Genomic DNA, 7,500 nt, shown 5'->3' on the forward strand with positions numbered 1-7,500 from the left:
GAAGATCCTAGCGCCGAACGGACGGCACCTCCGCGTTCAACACACGTACGGTTGGGAAGACATCTCCTCCTTCTTGATCCAGCAAGAGGGAAGGAGAGGTTGATGGAGATCCTGCAGCACGATGGCGTGGTGGTGGATGCAGCAGTGATCTCGGCAGGGCTTCGCCAAGCTTCAGCGAGAGGGAGAGGTGGTGTGTGGGGAGAGGGAGGCGCCAGGGACATGTGTTTGGCTTCCCTCCCTCCCCCCTCTTTATACAGGGCCCCTAGGGGGGCGCCGGCCCTAGGAGATCCAATCTCCAAGGGGGGCGGCAACCAACGGGGGTGGCTTGCCTCCCAAGCCATGTGGGGCGCCCCCCACCCATAGGGTTTCCAACCCTAGGCGCAGGGGGGGGGGGGGCAAGGGGGCACACCAGCCCACCATGGGCTGGTTCCCCTCCCACTTCAGCCCATGGGCCCCTCCGGGATAGGTGGCCCCACCTGGTGGACCCTCGGGACCCTTCCGGTGGTCCCGGTACAATACCGTTGACCCCCAAAACTTTCCCGATAGCCGAAATTGGACTTCCTATATATAATTCTTCACCTCCGGACCATTCTGGAACTCCTCGTGACGTCCGGGATCTCATCCGGGACTCCGAACAACTTTCGTGTTACTGCATACTTATATCTCTACAACCCTAGCGTCACCGAACCTTAAGTGTGTAGACCCTACGGGTTCGGGAGACATGCAGACATGACCGAGACGCCTCTCCGGCCAATAACCAACATCGGGATCTGGATACCCATGTTGGCTCCCACATGTTCCTCGATGATCTCATCGGATGAACCACGATGTCGAGGATTCAATCAATCCTGTATACAATTCCCTTTGTCAATCGGTACGTTACTTGCCCGAGATTCGATCGTCGGTATCACAATACCTCGTTTAATCTTGTTCCCGGCAAGTCACTTTACTCGTACCGTAATGCATGATCCCATGACCAGACACTTGGTCACATTGAGCTCATTATGATGATGCATTACCAAGTGGGCCTAGAGATACCTCTCCGTCATACGCAGTGAAAAATCCCAGTCTCGATTCATGCCAACCCAACAGACACTTTCGGAGATACCCGTAGTGCACCTTTATAGTCACCCAGTTACGTTGTGACGTTTGGCACACCAAAAGTACTCCTACGGTATCCGGGAGTTGCACAATCTCATGATCTAAGGAAATGATACTTGACATTTGGAAAAGTTCTAGCAAAACGAACTACACGATCTTTGTGCTATGCTTAGGATTGGGTCTTGTCCATCACATCATTCTCCTAATGATGTGATCCCGTTATCAACGACATCCAATGTCCATAGTCAGGAAATCATGACTATCTGTTGATCAACGAGCTAGTCAACTAGAGGCTCACTAGGGACGTGTTGTGGTCTATATATTCACACATCTATTACGATTTCTGGATAACACAATTATAGCATGAACAATAGACAATTATCATGAACAAGGAAATATAATAATAACCATTTTATTATTGCCTCTAGGGCATATTTCCAACAAAGAGGGGGAGGACGGCCGTCCCTTGCAGGGCGTGCCAGGAGAAGGGCGTCCTACTAGGACTCCAAGTCCTAGTAGGATGCCACTTGGAGGAAGAGGGGAAGGAAGGAAGTGGGAGAGGGAGAGGGAAAGGGGGGTCGCGCCCCCTTCCCTTGTCCTATTCGGACTCCCCATGGGGGGGGCTCCCCTATGTGGGCTGTCCTCTCTCTCCCTATGGCCCATGTTGGCCCATTGCTTCCCCGGGGGGTTCCGGTAACCCCTCCAGCACTCTGTTTTTACCCGAAACCACTCAGAACTCTTCCGGTGTCCGAATACCAAAGTCCAATGTATCAATCTTCATGTCTCGACCATCTCAAGACCCCTCGTCACGTCTGTGATCTCATCCGGGACTCCGAACAAACTTCGATCATCAAAAACACATAATGTGCGGACCCTACGGGTTCGAGAACTATGTAGACATGATCGAGACATATCTCCGATCAATAACCAATAGCGGAACCTGGATGCTCATATTGACTCCTACATATTCTATGAAGATCTTTATCGGTGAAACCGCACAACAACATACGTTGTTCCCTTTGTCATCGGTATGTTACTTGCCCAAGATTCGATCATCGGTATCATCATACCTAGTTCAATCTCGTTACTGTCGTGGTTCTAAGTCTGACTGTAGTGTAGGGGGTTAGGTATGGAGAGGCAAGATCCTAGCTATGGAGTAGTTGTATACACAAGGGGTTTACGAGTTCAGGTCCTTCTCGGAGGAAGTAACATCCCTAAGTCTCGGAGCCCGGAGGCGGTCGACTGGTATTATGTGTGTATGAGTTACAGGGGTGTGAACCCTTTACACTGAGGAGGGGGGTGGCTTATATAGAGTCCGCCAGACCCCTCCGGCCCTCAGTTATGCAGGGTATAAGATATATAAAGATCGGGCGTTACTGGTAACGCTACAAATAAAGTGCTATGATGACCATAAAATCTACTTAATCACCGACCGTTTGCGTGCAGATTGACTTTAGGTCTCCTGGCTGTCGAGTGGATGGCTTCATGGTCGAGTGTCTTTGAGTCTGTCGAGTGGAACGTTTCCGGGTCGATTGAAAGGTGATTTATTCTAGGGATGTCCTTGGGGGGGGGGTATCTTGCACAGGTCCATGACCCTACCCTGGGTACATAGCTTCATCATTAGCCCCCGAATGGATTGAGGTTTGAGTGGGGAAGGAGATGAACACACTTCTGACCCATTTTCGTGCCATGCGTATGTCTTGTCCTGGATCAATGAAATTTAGGTGATGGCACCAACTTCTTTTTCAGTCTCCTTGATCCATTCTTTGTATCTGTCGAGTGAAGGTTTTTACTTGGAGAACTCCGAACGAAAGAGCAGAGGAGATCTTTCGTCTGACGAGTTGTTCTGCAGCTCGTGGATTTAGCGGGATTCGCATTTCGGGAAGCGCACAGGGCAGAGGAGGCCACAGTAATCGGATGGGATAAGGCAGGGACGCCTCGATCTCTACGCCACCTTTTCGCCATGTATCGCGCGCGCGACTGTTGCGGGATTTGACAGGATCGCCCGGGCCTACAAGTCAGTCACTCGGAAGTAACCTCATGTAAGGCGCCGGACGGGGTTTTTTGAACAGTGCGTTCTCATTTCCTCCTCTCTTCCTCAGATTTATCCGCCACGTTCGCTTCCATCTCAGTGCAGCTTCCCCGTGCGCATCTCGCCGGCGACGATGGTGAAAGAGAAGACGGCGGCCCTGGAGCGGGTGAAGAAAGCGACGGCGAAGGCGAAGGGAAGGGCGACCAGTCGAGGTGGATCTTCATCGAGGGCTGGCCTGCCGCAGGGCTGGATCCAGGGCAACTGGATCCGCTCGACGATTCGTCAAGAAGATCTTGACGACCTGGCCGATGGAGGACTGATCCCCCATGGATCGGCGCAGCTCCGGGGGAAGGAGTCTGAGTCGCAGCCTTAGGAGGGTGAGTGCGTTCTCTTGGCCACCCATGTCGACCGGGGGTTTTCTTTGCCGCCTCACCCTTTCTTTCGGGGATTTCTGAATTTCTTTGGGGCGCAACTCCACCACTTCACACCCAACACCATCGTGTACCTCGCTGCTTTCATGTCTTTGTGCAACAATTTCTTGGGTTGCCGGCCTCATTGGGGTCTTTTCAAGCACATCTTCACTTGTCGCTCCCAGACGGTGAAAAAGGCCAATCCGAGTGACGAGAGAACACAAGTGATTCAGATGTGTGGGGGTCTTGGGGTTCAAATGAGGGGAAAAAGTTCTTTTCCGACCATGATCCTACCCGACTCGGTCCCTGGATGGCAGTCGACCTGGTTCTACTGCCAAGACCAGCCGGCGCCAGGGCAGTCGACCGACTCCCTCCTTTTTCCATGGACCGAGTGAGGAAGCCTTCCTCTCTGAAGGTGATCCCAGTAGAGAAGGCGCAGGTTAAGGTGTTGGTCAAATGTGTTGTCCAGCTTATCCGTGACGGGGTGACCGGCATGGACCTCTTGGAGGTCTTCCTCCGACGTCGCATCCAGCCGCTTCAAGCTCGAGACCATCCGATGTGGTTGTATTCTGGCACTGAGGACACCACTCGGATCCACCCGGAGGAGATTGACGATGCCACGCTGGAGAGGTGGCTGGCGAGCGTCACAGGGAACAAAGACAACCCCCAAGGAGCCAGGAGGATTCCCCCACTCGACCAATCGTATAAAGTAGACAAGGTCCAATTCTGCATCTCTGACTGTGATCCTACTTTCTTCATTTTGTTTGCTTAAAATCAGTCGACTGACTTTTGTCTTGTTTGTTGTCTTCTAGGCCACTACTGAGATGTACTCGATGCCCAACGGGGCGCAAGGACAGGCCGAGGAGGGAGAGGAGAGCGGAGGTGAAAGTGAGGAGGAGTGGCAATCTGATGGTGAGGGGGAGGAGGATGACGACGACTCCAGTGAAGAAGAGGAGGAGGAAGTCGATCCTCCTGGCACGGAGAGGCGATCCAAGCTCACCAATGACCCCGCAAACGAGCGTGGTAAAGCGACTGCGCCTGTTGGGCAGTCGTCAAAGCTCCCTCAGACAACTTCTCCGGCGCCGACTGAAAAGGCGCTGAAGCATCCACGAGCGGCGTCGTCAAAGCCGCCGAAGGCCTTGCCCAAGATGAGAATGCCCATTCCTACTATCTCCGGGTAACAGCAGAACTTGTATTTTCTTGTTTAGCACGGGCGAACTCTTGGTCGACTCATCGACTAACCGAGTGGTTTCTGAAATCTGCAGTGCTGCTAGCTCCGAGACCTCCGCCAAGAATGAAGACCAGGAAATGGAAGATGCTGCCACCTCCAACCTTGGTACGCTCTCTGTAGTTTTACTTTTGGTCGACTGGAGTTTTGATTTTAACTTTGAATTTTTCTTGTAGTTCCTCCTCATGGCATCGATCTCCCTGATGATGACGACGAGGCGCCACTAAGGTCGAGGAGGAATAGAAAGGCGTCGGCTAGCAAGACTACTCAGACTGCATCAGTGCCTGAGACATTGGTTCCAGAGGGTGGAAATATCACTCGGAACTCTGTGTCCTTTGTTGTGCCGCTGACGAGTGCCCGGCCTTCGTCGTCGACTGCTGACCCGCCCTCCCTTTTTGCCACACACCACGTCCCAGAGGACCAAGCGGGTGCTGCTAAGGAGGCTATACGCTAGGCGAGGATCATGATGGAGCAGGTGAAGGCAATCCGGGAAGCCAGCCAAGCGGCCTATGATGCTAGTTCAGCCCTTCAGAGCAACGTCCAGGTTAGTTGGTCACCGCTTGTTCTATTAGGATATGCTATCTGAAGACTTTCTGGCTACTGTGTCGATTGAATTTTTGGGTTGGTGGGGGCACGCTGAGTGCACCCACTGGGTGTAGTCCCCGAGACTATGGTGGACTGCTGGCAGTCGACTATAGTCTTCATATTTTAAATTTCTTCACACTAACTTCTTCACTCGGTCTGGTCGGACCATGCCGAATGGAATCTTGGACCCGGTGTGGGCACACTGAGTGCACCCACTGGGTGTAGTCCCCGAGACCATGGTGGACTGCTGGCAGTCGACTGTAGTCTGAAGAACATTTTTTTGGTAGATCATGATGAGACCAAGGCTAACTGCTGGTAGTTAGCTATAGAGCTATAGTTTTAGGATCATAACCTCTTTGACTCTTTTGGGCCGACTGATCGGACCAAGTCGGTAGAACCAGCGGGGGCACACTGAGTGCACCCACTGGGTGTAGTCCCCGAGACTACTGTTGAATATTTTGATTCGACTGTAGTCTTAGAAATGTTACGGTTTTTCTCTTCGTCACTCGGACGCAACCTCTCTTTGATGTCTGTCGACTGACTCTTCGCAGAAATCTTGCGAGCTTGTGGCTCGCTATACTGAGTTGGAAAACAAACATATCCAGCTCGACCTTGACTTGAAGCTTGTTCAGGAGAACTTTCAGAAGGCGAAGGACGAAGCAAAAGGTATGATTGGTGAGAACTTGACAATTGTCTTTATCTTTCTGCCCATTCCTGATTCTGATCTCATTGTCATTTTGCAGATAAAATGAAGGAGGCTCTGAAGAAGAAGGACCGCGACCTTGTCGAGGTGCAGAAGGCAGCTTTGGACAAAATGAATCTTGCGGAAGAAAAACTGGCTTCAGTCGGTAAACTTGAAGAGGAGAATGCCAATCTGAAAGCTGCTCTCGACGCGGCCAACAAGGAAGTCAGCCGTCTGAAGAATGATAAGATAGCTCTGAATGACAAGGCTGGTGAACTGGTGGGAAAGAAGAACGATCTGGAGTCTTATCTGGGAGGGCTCGCCAAGAAGCTATTCATCATGCTTGAGGGTAATCTCTCCTGCCCGACTGACTTGTAATCATTGACTTATCGTAGAACTGCTGGTTTATCTTTGAGTTGTGTTTACAGAATTCTGTCAAAACTTCAAGGAGGAGACCAGTCGAGTGGAGACAGGCTTGAACCCCATTAACTCTCTTGTGAAGGACGAAGCTGCTATGAACGTGCTCCGACTGGAGTGTCGTGTTGCTGGTGTGGTTGACTACCTTGCTCGACTGAAGGTTGCAGCGTTGCGAATTAACACGACACTCTGGCCGGGAGAGACACTTCAAAATGACCTCGAGTCTCTAATAACTTGACTGAATGAAGTTCCAGGTCGAGTTCAAGAATGGAAGAAGTCTTCTGCCAGGCGCGATGCTGATGTTTCTTTGTCCCTGGTCCGTGTTCACTGCAAGGATGCGCGAGAGGACAAGCTGGCGTCCCTCAAAGTGGCCAATACCAAGAAGCATGACTTCCGATCTTTCATGGAGACCTTCATTGTTGCTGCCACTCGGATTGCTGATGGAATCGACCTAGACCAGTTTGTCACGCCTTCCAGTCCTCCACCCGAGGAGTAAGAAAAACTTCTATGCTTTGCCTTGAATTTGCCTCGGAATGCCGAGTGGTTTTGTAACCGATAAACTTTTACAGGCTTGATGCCTGAGCACTTCTGAATCCACGGGATGTTATCTGAACTTGGCTTATCGTTGAATATGCTTGCATTTGCCTTTGATCGAACTTTGTTCTTCACCCGGAATATACTTAAGTGCTTGTGACGCAGCTCTGAGGTGGAAAATCCAGTTGACCTGCACCTCATCGCTCTTGCAGGTAGGGATGGAGCACAGCTTGCAGTCGACCTGCATCCTTGTGGATCGGGATGGAGCGCATGTTGTATTTGTGGCGTAGCTCCGAAGGAGAAGGCAGCAGTCGACATGCACTTCATCGTCCTTGCAGGGCGCACGTTGTATTTGTGCGTAGCTCCGAAGGAGAAGGCGGCAGTCGACTTGCACCTGGTCGTCCTTGAAGAGCGCTTGTTGTATTTGTGGCGTAGCTCTAAAGGAGAAGGCGGCAGTCGACCTGCACCTCGTCGACCTTGCAGAGCGCACGTTGTATTTGTGGCGTAGCTC

The sequence above is a fragment of the Triticum dicoccoides genome, chromosome 6B (assembly GCF_002162155.2).
Source record: "Triticum dicoccoides isolate Atlit2015 ecotype Zavitan chromosome 6B, WEW_v2.0, whole genome shotgun sequence".
NCBI lineage: Eukaryota > Viridiplantae > Streptophyta > Magnoliopsida > Poales > Poaceae > Triticum > Triticum dicoccoides.